We start from the raw sequence: 9,678 nt of genomic DNA, 5'->3' as shown, positions 1-9,678 counted from the left end.
GGTTCACGCCCCGGTCTGGGAAGATCCCACATGCCGCGGAGCGGCTGGGCCCGTGAGCCATGGCCGCTGAGCCTGCGCGTCCGGAGCCTGTGCTCCACAATGGGAGAGGCCACAACAGTGAGAGGCCCGCGTACCGCAAAAAAAATAAATAAATAAAATAAAATAATAGCAGTAGCTGTTCTCTCACAAGCTCATTAGATCATGGATGTTGAAGCTGTTTCTTAAGCTCATCAGTAATGCTGCCTACTGTGGATTGTTTAAAAAAAACAATAAAGACAATTTTACAATCAGTCATGGATCTTTGAAAAATGTTTTCTCCCTATTTGAATTTAGCTTTACGTGAGGTGTCTCTTTATTTGGGGGAAGGGACTGGGTTTGGCAGGAGGACTGTCACAAGAGAATGGTGAGAGAAGCATGTGCTGTCTCCCCTGGTGAAGGGGGACTATCTTTAACAGTCTCTTTCCTTGGATTCATAAATGGATTTCTGCCTCATCTTGCAGTAAATCTGAGACCAAAAGAATTCACAGGGCCTCCTAATGCTCGTAATACAGCATGACTGATGAAACGTGGCAGGCACAACCCAGTATCTAGTTTTCTGAAAACCACACTGAAATGAACCACCCTGGCCAGAAAGTTAAAACAATACACAGACTTGAACAACCACCAAAGTTATTTTCCTTGATTTGGTCGTATTCTCAGGCACTTTGCAATCTGGATTACAAAGCACTATCTGTGTATTTTCTAATGGCGGGTGACAGCTACTGTTTCTTCCCAGAAACTCAAGTTAATGGTTTTGTTAAATCGACTTTCACCACTGCACACATAAGTCATCCCCTGGGGATCTGTCTAAGGGTCTAAGCCAGTTTCATGTACTTCAGAATGAGTGCTCTTAAGCAAACAGCAAGATAATTGGTTACCTGAATCTTGAACGTCAACTGAGGTGCTGCCTGCAAGGACACAGGAGGGTCAGAAGAAATAGGTGTAAAATAAGGACCAACTTCATTGGCCCTCCCCTAGTATAACAATCACATGAGTAAAATGGACCAGGGACTCCAAGACAATGGGAAAGGCTAGAATTGAGAAGACTCTGGTTCCAGTCTCATTCTTTTCCCCGGTCTCTCTCAGCCTCAGCTGTCCCATCTGTAACACGTGATTCCAGCTCCCTGCTTAGTGATTCTATACATGAGGATAAAATGAAATTACAGATGTGAAAATATGATGTAGATGGTAAAATACCTTGTATGTATAAGAGATTAAATTAACTTCTAGAATAGTTAGTTAAATTTTTAATCTTTCAAGCTGGTGGCTTGGACTCAGTGATAACAACAGACTGAACCACATCTGACTTCTCAGCATCTGAGAGTGTCCTGTAAAATGAGTGCAACCATCCTAAATTGAGCACCTTCAAAAGCTGTTGTGAGAAGCACGTGAGAAAATAGATGCAAGATCACACTTCAATGTTAAAGAGATGGGATAAATATCAAGTGTGGTTATTTTTGATGAGCATTCCGACTGCCTTTCTAAACAAGCAACCTTCTGGAATATGTTGATGAAAGAGGCAGGGAATTGTCAGTTCTGAGCAGTAGTGCCCCAAGAAGGGACTAGAGGTCTCATCATGGGGATCAGATTTGTCTCAATTATTTGGATATTTCAAGCAGCAGTTGTGATTTTTTTTTTTCTTGCATTGATTCTAGCCACCTGAAAAACTGCCACTGTTCTCAGTTTCATTTTCTAGTGGGCATAGTGAAATGAAACCGGTAACCTATGCAGGAACTACATGCTTACGATTTAGGGATTCTAAAGAGTACATGTAAAGGAAACCATAGAAGCTAAATTAGGTAATTGCAAATGTCTTATTTAGGGTGAAAGCAATGTGTTTTCTTTGGCTATAGAAATTCTCCAAACACTAGTCTAAACCATCCAAAATCAATAGCTCATAGGAAAGAACACAGGTAAACCATATCAAAACCATACTACTTTAAGTGCATGAAAACAAAAAAAGAAAAGTCAAGTTGGGCAAGGAATTGATTGAGATTCAAATAAAGCCCTTGTCAGAGCAATGTAGCAGCAGGAGTACAGGTTAGGGATCACTGGTCTGGGGCAGGCACTTCACTCCCACATTTGTTTATTCTCCTGTAAAACGGAGATAATACTACAGTACCTGCTCTTTGCTGAACAAGCCTGTAGATGGGAATGTGGTTTCCAAAGTATAAACCCAGTGGAAATGCAAATTACCTTGGTTAGACCAATATACAATTCAAGGAGTTGGTTCTTCCACTCTGTGCTGGCCATCGAGGTAATGAGATTGTCATAGGCAAAAGCAGAATTTAATGTCACCCACCTCCCCAAGACAATATGTATTGGCAATATTGTGTATGCTCTAACATAGCGTTCTGAACCAGGTGCCCACAGTCTCTGGGAAGATGTGTGGATCCACTTCAAGTGGGTCTCTGTTTTCCCTCAAGTTTTATCATATATGTGTGCTTACTTATATGTATATATAGTAAACGTGTTTGTGCACGTACGCAAAGAGGGCATATATTTCATCAAATTACCAGAGGGATTCATGTCCTAACCTATTCCTCTCAGTGAGAGGCGCTACCTCCTTTCCATAGTTATCCATCACCTACATAATCTGTATCTTATTGTAACTGTTGCCACTTTTAAATGGAAGGAAGGCCTGCAGTATATTTAAACTGAACAGTCTTATCTCAGACAATATATCCCCTAAAGGTGTTTATTCCTACAAAGGTTGCTATTTCTTTCAGTTCCTATTCTGTTTACTCTCATCCTCTGGCAGGCACTGAAATACGGATATTTTGATAAAGGTTGGGAGGGTGATTCTGATGGCCAAGGTCCAGAGATAGCAACCAGGAGGCTTTACTGTTTTGATAAATCTTGAGCCATTCTTTGACAGAAAAACAATCATAATATGTTGAGTAGGAAAAGTAGCACGCAACACATTTGAAAGCCGTTGCAGCCTTGTTACAGATTGGCCGGTGGGCAATTCCGTTCTCTTCACTGACTTACTACCCAGTTGGTTGAGAGTTGCCTGATAAAATTCAGCACATTACAACCCTCCTAGCGATGGCAACAGGTCCTCCACCATTCTGCTGCTGGATCAACAAGCAGTCATCTCTAGCTTTAGTAGAGGACTCTACCCCATCATAAACAAGCCCAACCAAATAAGATGAAGTGCTGCATTTTGGCTCATGGATTCTCAATTCAGTTTTAATAAAGTTCATTTTCTCCCAGTGCCACATAAATGATATCTAAGTTTCCTTTAGTTCTTAAAATTCTAGGATTGCCAGTCAGTAAATGACACATTTTTTGTAAACCAAGGCTGATTGCCATGGAAGCAGCTGAGCCAAAACCACTAGACTGAGAGCCTGAAATTTAATGATACTGAAGATCTAACCAACAACAGAGTGAGGACTCTTGTTCTTTATCGCGATAATCAAAATGGACCTCGCCAAGGAGTCTTAAGGTGGAAAAGGCTGAATAAAATGTTATTGTCTAGTACTTTTTTGTGTGTGGTGGGAAAGGGGTATTATATGCAAAATCTTCAACTTTTTCTAAACAGTATATAAATGCTCTCAAAACTTTACCCCTTAGTGCAGTGAAATATTTTAATGATTTTACAGTGTTTTTATGCATTCAGTATTATTTACAATAGCTATGCTTCATTCTTTATACACACACAAAAATAAGCTTTAAAAAAAATCTTCCACACAACTCTTTTTGTCTCCAACTCACAAGTAGAATTACTTTAAAAAAGAAATAGGAGGGTGGTGGTTAATAATTTGCGTACATTAAAACTTATAATAAAATTAACTTCCCATGAAGTATCTCTAAATAGATGACTAATCAAACTTCTTAAAAAAGAAAATAAGTCCCCTAGAAACAGAAATTGTACATTCACATGGTAATCAATAAAGAGGAAACAATATGAAAAATGTGCTTAATCATTTATTTCTTAAGTTCCATCATGTGTGTTGATGTTTGGCATGTAAATAGGGTGGTTTGTTGTGGAAATACAACAAATGTGGACTGAATTCATGACCAATATAGCAAACAAATGGTCATTTTTACATGTTTTCATGTTTAATCATAGTATTATTTTTCTTTGAATGCGTATATGTGTGTGTATACATACATACACACATATTTACTCGTGCATTCACAGACACATGGAGATATTTTAATCTTGAATCTCATTTTGCTTTCATTTAAAACCAAAAAGTAAACAACAAGTTTCTGTTGTGTAGAACAGGGAACTATATTCAATATCCTGTGATAAGCCATAATGGAAAATAATATTAAACACAACATTGTAAATCAACTATACTTCAATAAAATTTTTTAAAAACTACTAATCAAAAGAAAACTGGACTTGGATGGTGCTGGAACACTAGATTGCTATATGCAAAAAAAATCAACCTGTATCTTATATACATATAACTCAAAATGGATTACAGATGTAAACATAATGGATACATTTTTTAAACTTCCAAAATAAAATATAGAAAACAAAACACCAAAAAAGTTAACGTATCGGATTAAATATCAGGTTTTCACAAGTTTAAATATCAGATCTTTACAGCCAGAATGCAAACAGCAAGAGGGTTAAAAAGCAGTTGCTACTTGCATGCATTAGCCTGAAAAGCATCTTATCTAGAGCTGACCCCCACTGGCTAATACCGTCTTCTCTTATTCATTGTACTTGATTCGGTGTGTCACCTGTCTCTTGTTTGTCTATAGATTAGCACAAAAATGTCATTGCAAACTAAGTGAATAGGGCACAGCCCCAGCACCTGCCACTTTTAAAACTCTTTAGAAGAGTTCCTTGTTTATTTTGTAGGCGCCCAGGGGGGCACTTAAATAACTGCATTGAAACAAACAATGCTGGTGATGATTAAGGAGGCTTTCACATGAAAATTCACTTCAGAAAAATGTTTTGCAGATGTACTGAAGAAAACTGTATCACTAAGAACCACTCAAAATACTTTGGTGGACCAAAACACCTTTATATTTCTTCTGGCAGCCTGCCAAGTTCACTGCCAGCTTGAAAAGAATTCTATAGCTGGAGGCTAGAGCAGAAACTGCAATGATTTAAAAGAGAATTGGCTACAGTAAGAATGATAATGCCCTATATCGTTAAAATGCAACTGGCATCTTAGCCTCCCTACAGCTCTTTGAAAATGTGCTTACTCTTCAACTATTTACAAGGAAAAATGCAGAGACAATTGAAATCACAAGAAATAAAAATTATTTTAAAGGACTGAGAAGTCCTTTGCCAAATGATTTATCAGTAGTGCTTATAAAATAATGACATGTTCTCAGCTGTTAAATGAGTAAGAAATCCATGCAGAAATTCTGCTCATTATGAAACTCAACCATCAAACATAAACCGTTTTCATGATGTCCTAAATTAATTAATGCAGACTGTAAACACAAAAACAGTTGGCTTAAAATTAAGATGTAAACACAAACAGACAACATCCTGATGTCATCAGCTTAAGCATTTGACAGAAACAATATCTTTGGTTACTTTTCTGGGTGATTTTTAGGGAGCTAAGATTTGGTCTGGCAAGCTAAGGGAAATCACAGAAAGTCCAGGGACCAAATTAAAAGGGATTCCTGGGTGTTTGTACAGAAAGCCAAGAGAAGCATCAGTCCAGTGGTTCAGATGTACAGTAAGCATCAAGGACATGTCTTTAAATCTAGGACTCAACAACGCATTATACAATCACTATTTCTTCCTTATGTTAACAATGAGTAAAATTCTCCTTTCAGTTGGAAACATGGACCACCCCATTTAAATTTGCTCTCATGAGTACATAAATGTCAAGGGGAAAGTCAAGAGTAATTTGCCAGAAAGCTCAACATGGGAACTGTGGAGATGAAGCACTCAGTTTAGCACACCCATCCTTGACTGCATGTCAAAATAAGTCATGGTACCTGACCTCAAGGGGCTTAATGAACAAGGGGAAACAGATGCATAAATGCATAAAAGGGGCCAAAGTTAAAATGTACTCTCATGGAGGTGTATATCAAGTTCAGTGGGACCATCAATGAGGGAATATTTTCTAAAAATAAGTAAGTGTATAATCAGATAAAAACCGAAGGATTGAGGACCTTGGGTATAATTCTAATCCAAACTCCACATTTCTATCCCCAAAGCCACACCCTTCCCTATAGTCAAAAAACAATGGATTCTCAATTATACCTGCCACTAATTAGGGACTTCTTTCCCCATTATGTAAACAAAGATTGGTCTGTGAAACATAAAAAGTAAATGACTAAAATAAACAGAGAATTTAATTCAACATGCATTTACTATTTCATTCTCTCCTGATGATTTCATGTACCAACAATATACTAAATCTCTGTCTACGGGCTGGCTTCACCTCCTGAGTTTCAGATCCTTACATCTGTCTGTCTTCATGCCGCGGAGCGGCTGGGCCCGTGAGCCATGGCCGCTGAGCCTGCGTGTCCGGAGCCCGTGCTCCGCAACGGGAGAAGCCACAACAGTGAGAGGCCCGCATACCAGAAAAAATAAATAAATAAATAAATAAATGTTGTTTAAGCCACGTGGTCTATGGTATTGTTACAGCAGCTCTAACTAAGACACTACCTTTCAAATATATCCACTTGCCTCCATCCCCTTTCTAGCACCCTGGTTCCAGGCACCATTATCTTTTACTATATTGCCACAGTGGTCTTTTAACTTCATTGCCAACTGCTACTTTGTCCACACAACCTATAGTAGCCAAAATGATCCTTCTTCACAGCCAAGAATTCTTTATAAAATGTAAATACTCTTAGGAAATAAGCCACATTAAGTTTCCAGATGCCTTAGAGCCAATTAGCTTATAGAATCCCCTTCTCCTGTCATAGGAACCCTGGGGATAGAGGCTGAGTCTAGAGAGGACAGGAGAAGCAGATTTACCTCCTTCACTACTGTATCCAGAAATGTTGCGACAGGGCCCTACGCTTCCCACACTTTGGTTTTCCACAGATAGTTTAAACCACAAAAAAATAAAAATTGAAGGCCAGCAAAAGGCTGCTATTTTGTTTCAACTTTACTGACGTATAACTGAAGTACATTAAATTACACATATTTAAAATTTAACATTTGATCCATTTAAAAATATACATGTACTTGTGAAACCATCACCACAATCAAGATAAGAAATATTTTTATCACCCCCAAAAGTTTCCTCATGACCTTTTTTAACCCATCCCTCTCTCCTCCCCACCCCTAGTAACCACTGGTCTGATGTCTGTCATTACAGATTAGTCTGCACTTCCTAGAATTTTATGTAAGTGGAATCATACAGTATGTACTCTTTTTCTGCAAGGGTTATATCACTTAGCATAAGGACTTTAAGATTCATCCATATTGTTGCATGCATTAGCAAACTTTTTACTTTACCAAGTGATGACATCTTTTAAATCATTCCTTCTACTATCATAATCATGTCATAAAAGAAAAGGCATTTTAACCATCAGAAAGGAAAGAGGATATGTATTCCAAATAAGGACAGTCATTCTCCAGAATGAAAAATTGGCAATCTTGTGCTGACAAAGAGTGGGGTCCTCAGGCAAACTGTGTAAGACTCATCACCCAAAGCCAGTGCTTCTCCTGGCCACGAAGGGGGAAGCAACGCCCCACACAAAGCCCTATACTCCGCCTCATTCAAGAAGGGAGAAAAGCAGATCTCTCTTGAGACCTGTTTCCATGGTAACCAGCTAGCAATTGACAATGTGGCAGCAGTTGGGCCTCCTGAAGGGGAAAATCTTCAACTGAGACCAGGCCACTGAGAGGCCCAAGAAGGGACAGCTCCGACCTGGGCCTCTTGAGGAGGCCCCAGTAATCACTGGGCTGCCCCTTTATTGGGAAAGGCCCTGGTTGGTTTCCAAAGAAGTAGATGGAGAAGGGAAGAAGGGCCTCTCTGAATCAGGCTGGTCCATAAACTGCCAACAGGCAAGGCAGCGGTGATCACAGAAAGAGCGTGGGCCATACAGACACCACCCTTAGAATCAGCACAACTTTAAATAAGTTCATTAATCTCCCTAAGGCTCAGTTTCTTCCAAAAGATTAGGTAACATTGGGTTTCTGCATTGGATAATTACAGAGGGCATCATTGAGGTTACAGTCTGTTTGCCTACCTTCATTCCAGTGAGCATGTGCTTGCATTCCACTTTGCCCTGGGAACTGAAAGGGTAGAGGCAGATGTCTGTATGTGGCATTTTAGGCCTGGAAGAGTTGGAAGTCAACAACACTTAAATATTGCAGGTGAATAAGGGGCTTAAATCCAGATGCACCCCCCACCAATTCCTCTCCAAGACAGCCATCAAGAGGGCCCACATTCCCAGAATCTGTGGCTTTATATGAGAGCAAGAGTATCAATCAATATACTCCACAAACTGTTCCCTATCCACTCCCAAGATGGTCTATCAGATCTCCAGCTATTGGTGGTTCTGTTCAATGACAACCTGGCAGCAAAGCACAGTGGTTAAGCATTAGGTTCTGGCAGCAGACACATCCAGGTTTAAGTCCAGCCATACTTTTGACAACCAGGTAACCTTGGATGGATTATTTAACACTCTTAAGCCTCAGTTGCCTCATGATAATAATTTAATAGATTTGCTGCAAGAATTATTGTGAAAATGTATATAAAGTGTTCAGCAAATACAGTAGTGCTTTATTGTAACTTTTCAGATTTTTCCTGGGCAAGGTTGAAACATTCTTGAGGATTTTCTCTTACTCAGTCCTTCCCCTGACATCCCTTCTGCTGAAAGAGAGGCTGAAATTAACCCAACACAGACCCAGAGCTCTGCTTAATGGTAGGCTGAGTGCAAGACCAGCCATCAGGCAAGTTTGAAAAGTGAAAAGGTCTACATCATTGTGATCATTGGTAACCCTCAGAACTACCTGTAACAGTTTATAAAACTGCAAACAAGAGTTTGGAGAGTCTAATTCAGCAGGTTTGTTTAGGGCAGAATTATCTATTTATTTGTCTTGTTTTGTTTGTAAAAGATTGACCTTGGTGTATAGTCAAGATTGAGTATCACTGGTCTAGAGCAAGGTCAGCAAACCTTTCCTATGAAGGACCAGACAGTAAATATTTTAGGCTTTACAGGCCACATGCTACATTCTCCATCACATAGTCTTTGCTTTTTACAACCCTTTAAAAAAGTAAAAACCATCTGTCTAAATATGTGCTCTGTATTTGGTGTGGGCTGCACAAAAACAGAGTGGATATATGTATAACTGAGCCACTTTGCCATACACCTGAAACTAACACAACACTGTAAATCAACTATACTCCAATAAAAAATTAAAAATAAATAAAACCATCAGCTTCAAAAATAAATAAATAAATAAAATGGCAAGGAAAAAAAAAAAAGGCCATGGCCAAATTTGGCCCACAGGCCATAGCTTATTGACTCCTGGTCTAGAGCTCTTAGCTCTGGAAGTTCCATGACCTAAAATATTCTTTAGATTGACTCAGAATCCAAAGACCAGTGACCCCACATTCCCTTCGGCCAACTTGGTGACCCTCCACCTTTTCCTTGCCTGCCTCACTCTGCACCTCTAGCAAGCTACCACAGGGCTGCATTGCAGCTGAGAGCAAGCTCTCCCTAAAGGCTGCAGAGTGAGGAGTGTTG

The sequence above is a fragment of the Tursiops truncatus genome, chromosome 19 (genome assembly GCF_011762595.2).
Source record: "Tursiops truncatus isolate mTurTru1 chromosome 19, mTurTru1.mat.Y, whole genome shotgun sequence".
Taxonomy (NCBI): domain Eukaryota; kingdom Metazoa; phylum Chordata; class Mammalia; order Artiodactyla; family Delphinidae; genus Tursiops; species Tursiops truncatus.
The sequence above is the reverse complement of the archived record's forward strand: the minus strand, read 5'-3'. Positions refer to the sequence as shown.